Source organism: Tamandua tetradactyla, chromosome 5 (genome assembly GCF_023851605.1).
Source record: "Tamandua tetradactyla isolate mTamTet1 chromosome 5, mTamTet1.pri, whole genome shotgun sequence".
Taxonomy (NCBI): Eukaryota; Metazoa; Chordata; class Mammalia; order Pilosa; family Myrmecophagidae; genus Tamandua; species Tamandua tetradactyla.
Window position 1 is genome coordinate 123,974,783 of NC_135331.1, and position 17,209 is coordinate 123,991,991.

Genomic DNA, 17,209 nt, shown 5'->3' on the forward strand with positions numbered 1-17,209 from the left:
ATTTAACTAGTACTAACCACTTTAAGCTGTTCCTGTGTCCTTTTCTTATAAACCTATAATTCTTTGACTACCTCCTTAATTTCTTACACAATCAAATGTTCCAGGTTTCTCTTGTACATTCCTAACCATAGACTTGGAAATAGTCATTTCTTTAGGAATCTTATTCTTTTTAGTGTACAAAAACCAGGGCCTGAACCTAGTAATTCTCCTCTTCAGTGTGTGGGGGCAAAGACATGCTAGAAGGGGTCAGTCCTTAGACTGCAGGTACATACATGTGACACAAATTCCAGCGTGGTTCTCGTCATATGCACTTCAGTGACGCTAAGTTCTAGTCACACAGTCAGTCAGTTACTGAAGACCTGGTCGATTTTGTTACAGGTGAGGAAGCTGATATTTTTCAGAAGTAGAGAGAGTGTCAAATTGGAAAGGCAGAGGCTTAATGTGGCGGTCATAGCCTCTTTAAAAAACACAAGAAATTCTCATTGGATGAGGAAATTCTAAACTACTTAATTCTCTAGGAGATAAAACAAAGGGTTTTAACATTTAGCATTGTTTTTCACCACAGAAGGAGAGACTTGGTGGAAGATTTCACAAGGATCATTTTTTTCTTGCAAGGACCATAAAAAAGAAGGGATAAAAAATTATAACTGTAACATATGATCACTTGGTTGAAGCACTATAAGTTTGGAAAGCTAAGGTACAGCCAGACTATAAAAGGTCTTAAAAGCCATGACAAAACATCGACCAAGGACAGTCATGACTTTAAAAACTTGAGAGAAATAAAGAGGAATGCATCCGGGTAATATCCTTAAAATAATGACCTCAATGAGACAGCTTTCAAATACAAATTAGATTTACACAGTGTCAATGATCTTTGTCTACTTCCATTCCATGTCCATGTTGAGTCAACATTTTCTACACAATAGAAAGAAGACTAGCAGAGTGGGGAACAGCATGGCTTCAAACTTAGAAAGACCATCATAAAAGAAGAGATGACTCTATAAATCAGGGCTTCCTGGATGAGACTGTGGAAGATGGCAACCACATCTTACCCCACACAACTGCAGTAGTATAGGTTGTTATTCAATGACATCCAAAGCTGCCCGAGATAAAAAGAACTACCAGAATCAAAACTACAAATAAAGTATGTCAGTGAGATGTACTGTCACTTAACCAACAAGGCAGAGTCATCTGATATGGGTGAATTAAAAGATCAGGTACCAGGGCCTTATGGATTGCATAACTGCTAAACCACATGTATTACTTAGAATACTAGAAGAAACAAAAGACATACTGAAATCTATATCATTTAAGGGGCACTTAACAGGGAAAATATGTATCTTCAGGTGTGAATGGAGATTAGAAATTCATAAGGAATGGTAAAGAACCCACGGTTAGAAATATAATTACCATGGTAGACATAAAAGTGTCAGAAAACTGACTAGTTTTCAGAATCAGGGAAAGACTCTTGTGGAGAGGGCCTTTGAAGGAGCTGTGACTAACCTCAAGGATACATCCCTAATTTTATAGTCTTTCATCTCTCTAGTAGTTAAAGCCCCTGAGAGCAAAGGGGACCACTGAGGTATCCTTACGGAGCAAACACCTAAGGCAGAGAGACAGGTAGGTAAAGGGGATGGAGAAATTAGAATCTAACCAGCAGAGCAGATTTCATCACCCATCAGCCACACTGAAAAAACAGGAAAGCATCAGTCACTGGGTCAATGAAATCCCCATAAGTCTAGGCTTCAGAATATTACTTTCACAGATCAAGATTTCATCAATACAGTAATGGTGTTTTCTTAAATATTAATAGTAAGGAAGAACTTTTTGCTCTTTTTTTTTCCTTTTCTCATAAACAAAGTGTTCTCTAAAATTTCTGTGGTTCTCTGGCCCTCTCTGTAAATACTTATAGATATCTACTGTGGATTTATCATTTCAGCAAGGCTATCCCAAAATAGGGCAAAGATGCATGTTTTATATATATTTATATGGAAGGAAGTTGGTTATTCTTACTGTTTGCATGTTTGCTATATTTGTGATTGGAAAACAAGACAATGAGTATTCATGAATATGTGTAAGTGCTTCAAAGCATTATTCTGCATTAATATTCATAAGGATGTACCTTTATGGTATAATCTAATATCTAGCTATATGAAACAATTATTTTTATGTGCCTAAAATTTCTCTTAATGATATATTCCTATGGAGGGAAGCAAAACTATGTCTCCATATCTTTAATAACTAAAGCCAGATTTCCTACTGAGAATATTAGCAAACTGTGGAGATTAATTTTACCTTAAGATTATATATGCTATATATTTCAAATGGAATGGTAGGAGGCTTACAGTAAGATTCAATTTAATGCAAAATATGGGCATTGGAGATTAAAACAGAACAAAACCATGCAAAGTGAGCAGAGAAATAGAAATTATAAGGCACCTGAACTGCGCTTATTATACTCCGCATTTAATTATGAACTTTTGAGAAGCTAAATTTGAAATTTTAAAATGTATTCTGAATTATATAGCATTTACATTCTTACACACACACATACACAAACCAGTCTAAGGAGAAAAAAATATTTCAGACAATTTACCATATATGTTTTATTTTTGATATAATGGACATCAATGTAGACAGTGTCTTCAGCTTTAATTTTCTAAAAGAAACAGAAATATAGCTCAAATGGATAGCTATACAAAGGGCTTTGGTGAGGATTATATTAGCACATGTAAAGACATTTGACCTGTGCCAGGCACATATTGAGGATTCTGTAAATATTAGCACAGAATTATTATTGTAAAGTCTAAGAGAATAAGACCAAATAATAACTTAATGAAAACATCAATGCCTTGAGAAAATACATCTTGGTACTCTGATTTCTGGTGATATATCTTACTTAATAGTGTGATGGAATTTACTAACATAAGGAGAACAGATAGTTAAATACATCTGTTGAACTCTCTCTTTTAATTTCACCAGCCTTGAACCAACTCTTGACAGTTTTTCCATCAATTTAGATTGAAATTTTTAAAGAGGAATTTTAATGCAGAAACTCTCTGTTGTTGGTTGAATGAGCCCCATATGCTTTAAACGCTAAATGTGAGAAGGAAAAAGTAGCCATCTGACTGGAAATTATAAGAGTTGGCATTAAGTCTCATTCATAAAGAATACTAATATACTTCAGTGAAATCACAGGCAATAGGGATACCTAAAGATGCAGTTTATATTATTCACAAAATATGTTTCATTTCAATATAATGACTTTATTTTTATATATCATCATATATGGACGACATGGATCTGAACTGAGTAGAATACCAAAATCTCCAAATTAAAAAAAATTTGAGGGGGCGGACCACAGTGGCTCAGCAGGCAGAGTCCTCACCTGCCATACCAGAGACCCAGGTTCAATTCCCGGTGCCTGCCTATGCAAAAAAAAAAAGACCTGAGGGCAGCCAACGGTGGCTCAGTGGCAAGAGTTCTTACCTGCCATGCCGAAGACCCAGGTTTGATTTCGCCCATGCCAAAAAAAAAAGGCTTGATAAAGGCACTACCAATGAATGAAATAATGTGCCAATCATTGGGGATCTGAGCACTTAAAATCTTCTTGCAGAGTATGTAGGATACTCTATTTTTTCCCCTCCATAGTCACTCTTTGGAGGCTGATCTATTGGGAGTATATCCAGAGACTCCCTTTGCCCTCTGAGTTCCAGTTGGGTTTAGACAATTGGGGGCACTAGGAAAAATTCAGAGGGGAGAAGGAGAGGAAGTTCAGGGTATTAATTCCCTTGCTTCATCTTTTCTGGTTTTCAGTAGGCTGGCTGCCTCCCTCCACTGAGGGTCAGATCTATGGCCAGGCTGCTCTCTGCACATGGCTCTTCTCATTCCTGGTTAAAGTACTGCTCTCTATCTCTCCTTGATGCAGTCTCATCACAGTTGCATAAATAAACACCAGACATGCCAAAGACTGGAGTGCAAATAGAAGGAAGTTATTAGAAGATATGGTAACTTTGGCACTTCGTCATAATTAATATAAGGTTAGGGGAATATCTGGCTTTTTCCCATGGTCCTAGAAAGCTTAGACAAGGAAACGGGACACTGAAAGCTATATATATCCAACTGAGAATGTGAAAGAGCAATCAGCCTTGACAGCAGCTCTGAAAGAGTCCCCATCTCCTGTAATTGCAGTGCAGAGATAAATGCCCAGGTGACATAAGACTTACAAGGTTGCAATACCAAATAAACATTCAAAATATCTAGTCTTTTGCTAAATCGGGAACACTGAGAAAAGTATTGGGAAAAAGTCAACTGTGAATTCTTAAATCCCTTGAATTTCCCTTGTCAGAAGAGATGGATTACCCTCTTTCCTTTACTACAACACTTCTTAAGAAGGAAACTGCTTTCCTCTTCATTAAAAAAATAATAAAAGATTTCACCAGGGGCAGTTCGTACACAAGCATTTGGACCCAACCACAGTACGCATTCATTGACTCCATGTTCTTAACGAGAAGTATATCCCAACCTGTCTTTTAATAAATTATTTCCCAAAGCAAGAATCACCTATACAATCTGATTGCATCTATGTTTATCAGGAGGAATTTGGGGATCATGAACGAAAATAGGTCTAAGAGTGTCAGATCAAAGAGAATGAAATACAAATTTAATAATGTCACATTTATAGAGTAGGGTTCATTTATTCAAAATTGAAAATTGAATTTGTTCACTTGAACGTATAGGAATGGCATTAGAATTCTGCTTAGTTATCAAATCTAAGCCTGGAATCAAAAATAGCTCATATTCACGTGGTTGAAATGCTTGCATATCTCTGACATACTAGAGGAAGGAGTCAGAAAACTCAGGGACACCGTAATGCTGAAACTGATACCTTTTATGTCCTCTTCCTGGACAACCATCAAACCCTATCTCTAGGCAGAGCCCAATGACAGTGATGGGAGGTGCCACAATGACATTGAATTCCTTGATATGAATGGGGCAATGTGATCCAGGATAGGTGGATGGTGATGGTTCTGTCAGTGGCAACTACCAAAATAAGTCAAAGGCAGGCAGAATGTTTTGACCTGCATATACTGATAATTATGCCTAAGTGATTATGGGGTATTTAGAAATTGTTTTAAAAAAAAAGGATATCCTATATAGGTGATCAATTTGTTAAATTAGCAGCCAGTGATGAAAAAGTTAACAAAGCAATTATATAAACTTGCTTTGTTATAAAGTATATAAAAAATATATTTTTACCAGTAGAATTTTAGAGTATTCTTGTAATTTCATATCATATATAAAATTTATATGTTTAATATTTAGTGTTCTCAAACCAATGTGTTTTCAGGATATAGGTAGACTTGTGGATTCAGTTTTTCCGGTTTACATCTCTGTATATTTTGGGAAATGAACCAACCATATTCTTATATAGGCAGCCCTTGATTAAGAGACACATTAGTTGCTAAAAAATTATAGAAATTATGATTATGTATTTTATTATATCATAGTTATGATTATACACATATAATATATAAAATTATATATATAAATTTTATAATAACTTTTTCCCTTGTTCATATTTAGAAGCAAACCCTTAACCAGTCTTCTCATTCTAGATGGCATACTAGTATCACCTTGGGGACATACTGATGCCTAGAACTTTACCCAAGAGAATCTAATTTAATAACTCTCAGTAGGGGGTCCCTAGACATCTTTGTTTTTTAAAGCTTTCCTCTGTGTTAATATGTAGGCAGGTTTGAGAACATCTGCCTTGGAGCAGCGCTAACTATAACGTTATAAATATATTTGCCTGTGTTTTCTTATAGAGCAGTTTTTGTTTTTGAGGTCATTAATCGATCAGAAATTTGTTTTGTATGTGATGTGAGATTCAGATATAACTTTGCTTCCATTATTGATACCTAAATATTCAAACACCATTTATTGAATAATTTAGCCTTTCCAACTAACTTGAAATGACCCCTCTCTCATAAGGCCTATTTCTGAGTTCTCTATTTTGTGTCACAGATTTAATTATTATAGTTCACAGAGATCAAAACATCTTAATTACCATAGTTTCTTCATATGCCTAGATATTTTTCAGAAAAAAATTCTTTAACTCGTCATGTACATTTTGAGGTTGCTCCTAAGAAATTACCACAAATGATTTTTTTAGGATCACAATTTCTTAGGACCAGTGGTCAGATGGGGGTCAAATATCCATTTTCTAGCTGATACAAGCTGGACTGGAAAGCATGGCTTATGCCTGAAATTGAAATGTAATTATCAAAACTTCATTATCCTGAACTAAACTTGCAAACCCAGTTGTAGGTTGAGTCCCTGGAGAACTATAAATGAATTCCCTATACAGACACAGAGCCACCTTCAATAATTTCTCCAGATGGATTGCAGAAGCACATATTCACATTATGGACAGCACAACCTCCAAGAATCCAAAGACAGCTAAACAATACTTGGTCACCTCCAATATTGCCAATTGAAATAAGACACTATACTTCTACAGGAAGAGAGTAAGAGGTGGAAACACAAGTGCTAATTTCCCAATGCTTCCAGAAGTTAAAATTTCATTCCATAAGATTGGTGTGGAAACAACATTAAAGGGATATGATGATCGTTCCTACAGTTATGTATTCTTTTATACTAAAAATAAATTTATGAATTTTATTTTTTCTTGATCACATTTTAAATATTTGTCTCCTTTATTAATCTTTCAAACATTGTTGTTGAAATTACTAGGACAGTGGCTCATATAGTATCTACATGTTTTAAGAACTTGAAAAGTACTTCTTAGAATACTACATGTTCAACTTTTTTAAGTGTTCCATATTTGTTTGGAAAGAATATGATTCTCTGCTTTCGTCACATGTATGCAGATGTATTCACATGTATGCACTTATGAATAATCATAACAGTTAACATTTTCAATTCAAGTTCTCTGTATCGTCCACTTATATTTGGTCCACTGAATCTAATTTCCAACATAACCTAAATTCTGACATTTTGTTTATGGATTAATGAATTTTTGCTTGTTTTGCTGCATATAATCAAAGTTATATTTTTGAGAGTATACAGATTATAAATGTCATCTATTCTTAAGATTTTGCTTGATTTTTCTTTGTTTTAAATCAATATTCTTCCTCTTTGCCCATTTGAATAGTTTTTACATGATTTCTGTCTCCTGTAAAATGATTCTAGAGTGTCTTTAAAACCTTAGTTGATAACTGCTTCATTTTGTTATGGTGAATTATATGAATCAATTTCCTAATGTGAAAACACCCTTATATTCCTAGAATAAACACTAGTTAATCTTGATGTAACTTTTTAAAAGATAGCTAGATTTAATTTGCTAATATTCAACTGAGAATGTTTCTAACCATGTTTCAGAGGAAGAAACCTATAGAGTCTTCTATCTCCTAAAAGCATTGGCTGGTTTTAACATTCTAATTTCTAACATTACAAAATGAGTGGCAAATATTTCTCCTTTTTATATTTTCTGGAACAGTTTCCATTAAAAAATATTTTTCCTTCAGTGGCTTTTAGAACTTGATTCTAGAACTTGATTCTGAAACTGTCTGGGGCTAGTAGACTTTTGATTGATAGATATTCGATCACCAGTTTAATTATTGAAATGTATAAATACATCTCTTTATGCTTTGTTCTTGACTCTGACTAGGTATATTATAGATTTCTAAAAATCTATAGATTTTAGATTTTAATTAATAGAAATTAAAAATTCATAAAGTCTAAGTTTTCATTTTATTTTGCAAACTTAATTTTTTAATAAATTAATATTTATCATATTTAATATCTAATTAAAGTTTATATTTATTTAAATTAATTTTATTGCTCTATTATTCTAAATGATCTTTTGTATTTATCTATAATTATATCCACATTTTTCCTTATTTTTCTGAAATTTCTTCTTCTATAATTGTGCTTCCTTTATTTGATCTTGAGTTCTTTTTTCTGTTACAATTTTTAATGAATCATTTTAGGCTTTGTTAGTCTTCTCTATGATATGCTTGCTCCCTATCATTTAATTTCTCTTTATATTGTATTTCATTTTACTTCTATTTACTCTGTGAAACTCTTTTTCTAACTCTTGGCATTACTCTCACTTCACTAATTGTTCCTATTTTTCCTAAGATAAACATTTATGGCTATAATTTACATCTAACTACGGCTTCAGCTGCAGTCTAGCAAAATTGTACACACACCAGTGTCTTTCGTTTTAAGTACTTTCTAATTTCCAGGACCTTGTGTTATTTAGGAGAGTGCCCCCCGACAAACACAAGCTATATAGTATTTCTAGTAATCCTTTTATATTACAGTCTTATGTTTTTATCACATTTTGGTGAGACACAGGTTTTTGTGATATCAATGATTTAAAAGTTGTTGAGGCTTTCAATACAGGTTATCTAATACATGGTCAATTTTTATAACTACTGTATGCATGTTTATAAATGTTATATATTCCCTATAAATGTCCATTAGCTTAAACATATTAATATTATAAAAGCAAATATTCTTGCTCTTAATATTTTTCTGACCTATCAATTTCTGAGTTAGATCTGTTAAAATTTCCTCTTATTATCAAGATATATCAAGTAGTCCTTGAAACTGTGTCTAGGTTTGAAATAATATGAGTATTTAACTTACAATTATATTTTCCTCATTAGTTGCTTTTCTTTCATATCATCATTATGTAGTGGCAAATTTCCCAAATACTGTTTTATGCCTTAAGGCTATTTTTTCTAATACTACATTGTTCTACATTCCATTTAGGATAATATTATCTATTTTTCTACTTCTATTAATTCCAGTGTTTCTGTATTCTTAAAATTTGGGTATGTCCCTTGTAAAGAGCAACCATATTGATTTTGTCTCTTTATCCAGACTGGCAATCTTACACTATTGATGCAGTCCACTTGCATATATGGCGTACACTATGATATTTAGATTTCTTTCTATAATCTTCCTTAGAGTTTCTACTTCTCAGCTTTTTACTATTCCTTTTTGTTTTGTTTTATGTTTTACCTGCCTTCTATGGGTATGATTAAGATTTTTAAAATTCAATTTATTTCCAAACCATTGTGCTGATAACTATGCATTTAATACCCACTTTCTCAGTTGTAACCCTCAAATTTTAAGATGCATAATTTATATAGCATTTAATTAAGTTTGCTAGTATCTCTACTTTTCACTTATACAATAAAAAAATCTGAGAATACATTGATTCTATTTTCTATCCTTTATGCTTTGCTTACATGCTATTGTGGTCCTTACATTAATTCTCAAATGAATAATTTTATAATTATTGTTTCATGCCATCCAAATGAATACTTTTGTTTTTGTGTTATTGCTTATATTTATCTGCAAATATAACAGTTTCTTCACCAACCATTCCTTCATACATTAACTCTTTTTGTCTGAATTCATGTTCTTGGATTTACATTTTAGTAATACATGTAGCAGGGTTCTATGGTGGTAAACTCCTTAGCCTTTGCAAAAAGAAAAACACAAAACTTTATTTTTCTGTTATTTTAAATGATAGTTTAATTGGGTACAGTATTTAATGCTGAAAATTATATCCCCACAGCACCTTGAAGATAGTATTCCACTGAGATTTTACTTACATTCTTGCTAGCAATATCAGTATACATGCTATTCCTTTTTAAGACTTTTATTTGACTTTGGTAATCAGCAATTTCCCTCCCATATCTCTACATATAAAGTTCTTTCCTTCTTTCCTGTTTTCTTTCTTTCTTTCCTTCCTTATTTTTATCATGCTGATGTTCGTTATGATTTCTAGATATGAAATCAAAATACTAGAAAATTTAATATATTATTTCTCACCTAGTCTCTTCTTTCTTTCTGGAACACTTGTTAGACATATACTGAGATTTATTCAATGTTCCATGGTTCTTAACACTTCCTTCATATTTGCCAACTCCTTAACTTTCTTTTTTACTTTCTGACTCTTTCAATGTAGTTTTTAATCTGTGGTGTGACTTAACTACTAAATTGTTAATTAGCAGAATTTCTATTTAGTTCTGTTCTATGATAATATTTGTCTCCTCCCCTGCTTCTGATTCATTTTCTATGCTTCATCATTTTCAGTATATGTATTATATTAAGTCAATTTTGTTATATAAAATTCTTAGACTCAAATAATGCTGTGTGTCATGCATGTCTGCTACTCCTGGTGACATTTTCTTTTGTAATATTATATCTTACAAGATTAGAATACTAAATCATTTTAGGAATATTTTGTGGAAATCATTTGCAGCCTAGCTGAACTCCATTCTCTCCATAAAGGTTTTCATTTGTTTCTGCCAAGCATCTGAATAGTATCCCTCACCTAGGACAATGTTTGTTCTTGTTTTTGCTAATTTCTCAGATTGGATCATGAAGTTGTAAATTTTACTACGAACTCAGATGAGACAGACTCTCTTTAAAATAATAAATTTGTTTTGTTTTTGCTTTTTTTATTTGTTTGTTTTAACCATCTAGAACTAAGACCAAGAAAGAAAAAATTTCTTTGATTTCTTCCTATGTTGGTGATTTTATTTCCTTAATGCATGTCTTTTTTTTGGGGGGGGGGGTGTTGTGATCATTATCATTTTTAATATTTCCAACAGCCCTGCAAGGTCCAGATCATTGTTCTCATTACATCTGAAGAAACCAAGGAATCAAGACATGGAGGGGTCAAGCAAGTTGCCCTAGATCGGGCCGTAAGGGGCAGGACTGAACTTGGCCTCACCTGAGCCTGAACCCTCTGTCTTGCTTCACACTATGTCTGATTCATATGTTTTCCCAGGAGCTAGCACACAGTAAGTGTCCATAAATAATGTGCTCCATGACAGAGAAAGAGAGTAAAAAATGAGCACAGATGCAGTCTTTTGGAGGGTGGGCTGATGGAAGGAGAACCAGACCATAATTTCCTTCAAAATCAAAGGGAAGGGCTGGGTCCGAGGGACCCTAGGGCCTCCTTGCCTACTCACCGGAGCCAGGTGCCCCCAGTGATAAGTGGGGATGGTGGCGATCCATGCTACAGGCCTGTTGAAGGATGTCCTTTCACCCCTTCCTGAGGCTTTTGGCGTCAGCTAGACCCTGCTCTGCCACTACCTTGCTGTTTGACTTGAGGAAACGACTTCAGTTCTCTGGGCTTCTGAGTCCTCATTGAGGAAATGGGGATAAGATGTCCTACTTCTAGGGCTGTTGTGAAGATGAGCTGAGATGGCACTGTAAAGGACAGAGGTTAAGAATGGAGAGCTCTGGAATCAGACTGCCCGGCTTCCTATCCCACCTCTGCCACTGCCTGATATAACCACTTTCAGCCTCAGCCTCTGCTTCTGTAAGATGGAGATGATAACTGACCTGCCATGTTGAAGCACAGCAGGGATGAATGAGCTACTACAGGTAAGCAGTTAGGTGTGTTAGCCCCCCATTAGACTATACCACGTGCAGAGACCCCACAGTCCATTTTAAATATGGGAAAACAAGCTCCAGAGAGGGGCTGGGACTTGGCCAAGCTCACAGAGCCAGTTCACCTAATCCATATGTTTTACCAATAGTATTTCCTTTTGAGTGTTCAAGATTTAGGCAACAAAATCAGTTCTGATTATAATTCTGCAAGGGACAAGAGCTTTATCCCAGTCCCCACATGTTAATGCCTCCTGAGAATGCCTCAGCTCCAGCTCCTGTGTTTACTACTCTGGTTTTCAGTTCCATCTTTTTTTTAGGTCCCCTGTATTTCCAAAACTTTCTTGTGCATTCAACTAGGTATGAATTACAATTAGATAATATTTAAAAGGATGCAGGCTAATTTGCTTATCATTTCAAGATGTCTTGAAACAGAAAGTTATGTAGGTTATTTACTTCAACATATCACTAAAAAAGGAAGTCATCCCCTTTAACCTTTACTAAAATTAGCTTTAAAGGATTAAATGTATTACCATTCCTGAAATTAATTTCCAAGTCCCTTCCTTCTCAGACCTTAGATTTTCTGACTCTGGTTGTAAGATTTCCGTTACAACGTTACCTGCTTCCGTTACCTGTCAGACATCCTCATTCTTTACTGTTTACTCATTCAGACATTCATTTAGAGATTCTGGTAGCTTGACTGAGATAAATATTTAGGCCATGATTTCTTGATAATAAATTTTAGCCTGAATATTCTACTTTATTCTCAGATATTATGGCTTCACATACAAGGATTTCAGATTCATTCAGAGAGAAGTTATAGTGAAGGGGTCCATCTGGGTTTAGAAAATTAGTATATTTTCAAATATACTTAGAACAGGTGCTTCTAAGTAACAGAAGTAGTCACCTCACCCTCCTTGTTGTGCTGCAGGTTGCCTTCCATGCTGTCCTCTAGGACCTCATCCTTCCTGGATTCCACTATCTCCTATAGTTGATAAATAAGGAATAAGAAAATTATGGTACCTGAAACAACCGTGGAAGTTTAAACAAACAACAATAATATATCACCAATAAAGTTGAATAATATGTGGTATTTAGAAAATGATTTTTAAAACTGAAAACATAATACATGGATTATAATTAAAATGTATCTATATAACTGAATATAAGAATTTTAAAGAAATATTTCATATAAATTAATCTAATTGATAAAGCATAAAGATTCTAATTATATTAATATCCTCTTTGGATAATTATTATCCTATGGATTACACGCTGGTTGTTAAATCAGAGAAGCTAAAAAACATATACACGTACCTGAAAACAGTGTAACACACCTGCTTTTTAATAATCTGTAAAAGGTGTAACCCTTTGCAAGGTAGAAAGCTGGAAATCATACCTTTATGGATTCTTTAAACTGTTCAGATTTCCTATTACTTTAACCTATCACTACATTTTCAAGATTAAAAGTTAATATGCTGAAAAACGAAAATTTCTTCAGTACAGTAAAGTAGGTCACATTGTACCTTCTGTAGAAGGAATTTTATAGTCGACATTTTAACAACATCATAATATCTATCTATGTCAAGGGATTTAACGATAGTACCTAGGCTTCAAGAGAGGAAGAAAATTAATTTCCACAGGTATTGCATTCAATCATGTGAACTCATATGGGTCCAAGAAAATTTAGAAATTGGGGGCTTTAGAGACTTGGTTAGCTATTTGTACCATAGTTCTGTTAAGCACTTTATCATCTCTTCAATCTAAAGCTATCAATATATTATAAATCAAGAAGAAATTAATGAAAATACTAATATATTTATTTTTAAAAAATAGGGCATCAAGAAGCATTAAAAACACAACAAATTAACTAGACATCAAAATTTTTATATCATAAATGTATACAAATATTGTGATTTAAATATTATCATTTATAATACATTTCCTAAACTATAAATGTTTATGTGCAGTCATAATAGTTTGCTTTGTTTTATTTAGGTGAAAGTGTATTAACAGAATATGCCACTATCTTTGATGAACGATCTACATTATTTGAGGGTACTATTCCAACAATCACTTGATATATTTTATTCTACCTTCTACATTTGCCAGTACCCAAATTACTTACATCTGACATTCATTAGGCAAACATTTATTAAGAATAAAAAATGTGTGATTTACTGTACTAGGCACTAGAAGCATAACCACAATTGCGAGCAGCTGTTCCATTAAGAGTGTTGCAAACTAATGAAGAGACATCTTTCAAAGTAGACATAACTATCCCAAAATATTCTCAGACCATTTGGGTACCCTCAAAGCTACACTCAGGAGTAGTAATGCTATAAATATTCAAAGAACCCATAAAGAGTTATACTTTTCTTATCTGCCATATCTTAATTTAGATCTTGTTTAATTCAACATAACCAGCATGAATTACAAATTCAGATAGAGTAAACATGAAAATGACGGTCTTGGGCTTTAATTCCCCCAAAACTGAGTAACACACGCCAAGTTAGGCCGTTGGTAGCATGGATGCTGCCCCAAAGTAACTGTGCTACTAGTGGTCTGGCTTGAATATTCTACCAGATGAAAACTGAAGGCAGGTTCCTCCTTTTGAAAAAAGTTAATACTTCAGTGAGGAGCTATATGTCTCACTTTTCAAAGCAGTTTTGAAGCAAATTTTGTTTACTTTATTGTTTTATTGAATTTAAAATATTTCCCTATCTAAAAGTGCAACAAATTTACCACTTCTCTAGCTGGATTTAGATACTGAGCTATTTGGTAAAACTAGACTTTTGAGAAATAACAGTGACTATGTGGAAATATACTTGTCTTTTGCAACATTAGAGGCTTTATTTTTTAGACAGTTTTTATAAGTACATATACTTTTGAAAATGAAATGCTAAGCTACAAGTTTAATTGTATGTTTGTGGATGTAGAAGTGTAATAATGGGTTCTGATGTCAAGGAGAATTATGATTAACTTATTGATATTCAAAATGGCTCTTAAGATTCCTAATGGTTCATGTAGTTTATTTACAAACCATAAATGCATACTGCATAAAAGTTATATCATCTTAAATTTATCTTTAAAAAATCTATATTTAGAGATATAGTTGGTATGTTTTGCTGATTTTAGAGGAAAAAGGCTTGGAGGAAAGAAGTGTATATGCATTCATATGTATAGAACAGAAAATAAAATAGGATTACAAAAGTTAAAAATAGTACCTGCATATTTACCATGAGTAAAATAATCAGTTTCTCTGTAAATCAAAATTAAAACAGAGGAAACCAGGACATTTCCCTCTTAGAAATTACCTGATTTTCTTTGACTTAATGGGTGAGAACCACACTGAATTCCCACCATTTAAGTAAAAGGGTACAGGTTGAGTCTCAGTCGTTTAGAAGGCACTTAATGGCACAAGGTTATGGATCTAATTGTTTAGAACAATTAGCTTTGCATAAAGAAATCACCATCAACAACAAGAAAGCTGTCCTACCAACACAAATTATACCATTAAGCGTGGTCAGCCATCCCAGGAAAGCAAGCCAATGGTCCCAATGGGATGGGGATAACATATTTTCACTCCTGGAAGAACAATTAAATACACATTTCCAGCTGTTGGCAGGTCAGCACTGGCATCTTAATTTAGGAAGGCATATTAAAAGAGAGGTGGCTAAGGAATAAGGAGAAATAATCTGCAACAAAACAGCAGGCACGGAAGCCAAATTGAACATAACTAAAAGGTAAAAAGAATCAGAACTATCCATCACATAAGTACCTCAAAATATGTGACAGATTTGGACTTTCAGCAAATCCAAAAGTTTTGTTGAATCTCATCAGATTATGGTAATCATGAAAGCATTTGCTCAATTCAGTCCTGCTTCTATAGCAAGCATACCACCTCAGCATAACAAGAAAAGTCAGTGTATTTCTTTGTAATAAGAAGGTGAAAGAGCCTTAGTAACAATATTTCACTAGGTGTCTATATTACTCAGTGCTCTCCAGGAAAACAGAACCAGTAAGATATAGGTATTATATATATATAATAATATAATATAAATATAAATATTAAATAAATATTATGAAATTTATTATAGTAATTGGCTCATGCCAATTATTCCCTTATGGGGCTTGGCAAGTTTGAATTCTGTAGGGGAGGATGCAATTTGGGAATTCCGAAGAAGCTTTCAATGAATTCCCCAGGAGAAACTGGCTGGTTGAAGTAGAGATGGAAATTCTCTGTTCTGACTTCCAAAATCATCACTTCTCCTTTGAAAGCTTTCAACTGATTGCATAAGACTTCTCTCATCACTGAAGACAAACTCCTCACAATAACAATGAGGCCAGTGCTTGTTTGACCAAACAACTGGACATCCTAACATGACACAGGAACTTAACCAACACAATGTCTAATTTGCTTTGATGTTTGTTATCTGCCATACAGATCCATTTTCTGACTCTGCTATATACTTGTAAGCCTGATTCTGTGACACCTGCATCATGTGGGCGTGCTTTCCAATTAGCTTCCTCTTAGGGATGGCAAATGGGTGACACAGGAGATCAGAGGGCAAAAGGAAAGCCCAATTATAGCATTTCTACTCCTCTCCCTCTGTCTTCTGACCCACAAAATACGCATGAATGACAAGCAAGCTTGCCACACCCTTCAGACACTGCCTTTCCTGTCCAGCTGGATCTTCGGGGTCATATCCAGAAAATTTCTCGATTTCCATTCTGACTGAGTGTTAAGCCCATTTCTCCTGCTGGTCTTCTCTCCAAGTGTCAAGAAACATTTATTTATGTTCTCTTTTTCCCATCACTCTTGCATAATCCTCGTTGGAAAAATTATTATAACTCATATGATTTGTGAAGTTTTCTATATACCTGTAGAGCTAGATAAGTTGGTACACAGTGAATACAGACATGTAGCAGGTACCCACATCAAGAAACAGGTATTACCAACATTCCAGAAGCCTCCTTTATGTCCTCTACACCTAATAAACCCCCAAAGGTAAAGATCGTTCTGACTTCTAACACCAGAGTTTGGATTTGTTTCTTTTGAATTTATGCAAAAGGAATAGCACCGTATATCCTCTTTTGGATCTGACTTTCACTCAGCCTCATGTCTATGAAATTCATTCTTTCCATCTTTCTAAAATGGGAAGAAAATGGATTACTAAAAATCTAGTGGTCTTCATCTTTCTCTGCTGGGTGAGTCCAAGCTTACATACTCTTTCTTGTTAGATTTTACTCTGCTGAAGACTTTTCCAAAGTCTGCAGCCAGTTATTTGCACACCGATACCCATTGGGTTTTACTCCAAACACTAGCCCTAGACACCTATCTCCATTAAGCTATCAATCTTATTTGAGCCCATCTCTTATTATGGTATTTCCACAGTGTATTCAATACATGGTTCAGTCTTCTACCTGGCACAATTTTCATACCTCCAATCCTCATCCAACCCCACTTCAAAATATGGTGATGTGTTAATACCTGTTGTGGCACTTTCTTTTCTATAATGTGTCACAGCCTTTCAGTTTCCTGAGTCTCAATGTAGTGGTCTGCCTGGCTCCTCCACCATCTCTGGCATACTGCACATATGTCTTTACTCCTTTTCTAGAAACAATACAATGCTATAAAATTTGATGTCTGCATATGTGAAATCACTCTCCGTTGGTCCGTATTTTAGTTTGCTAAAGCTGCCAGAATGCAACATACCAGAGATGGATCAGCTTTTAATAACAGGATTTATTTAATTAAAAA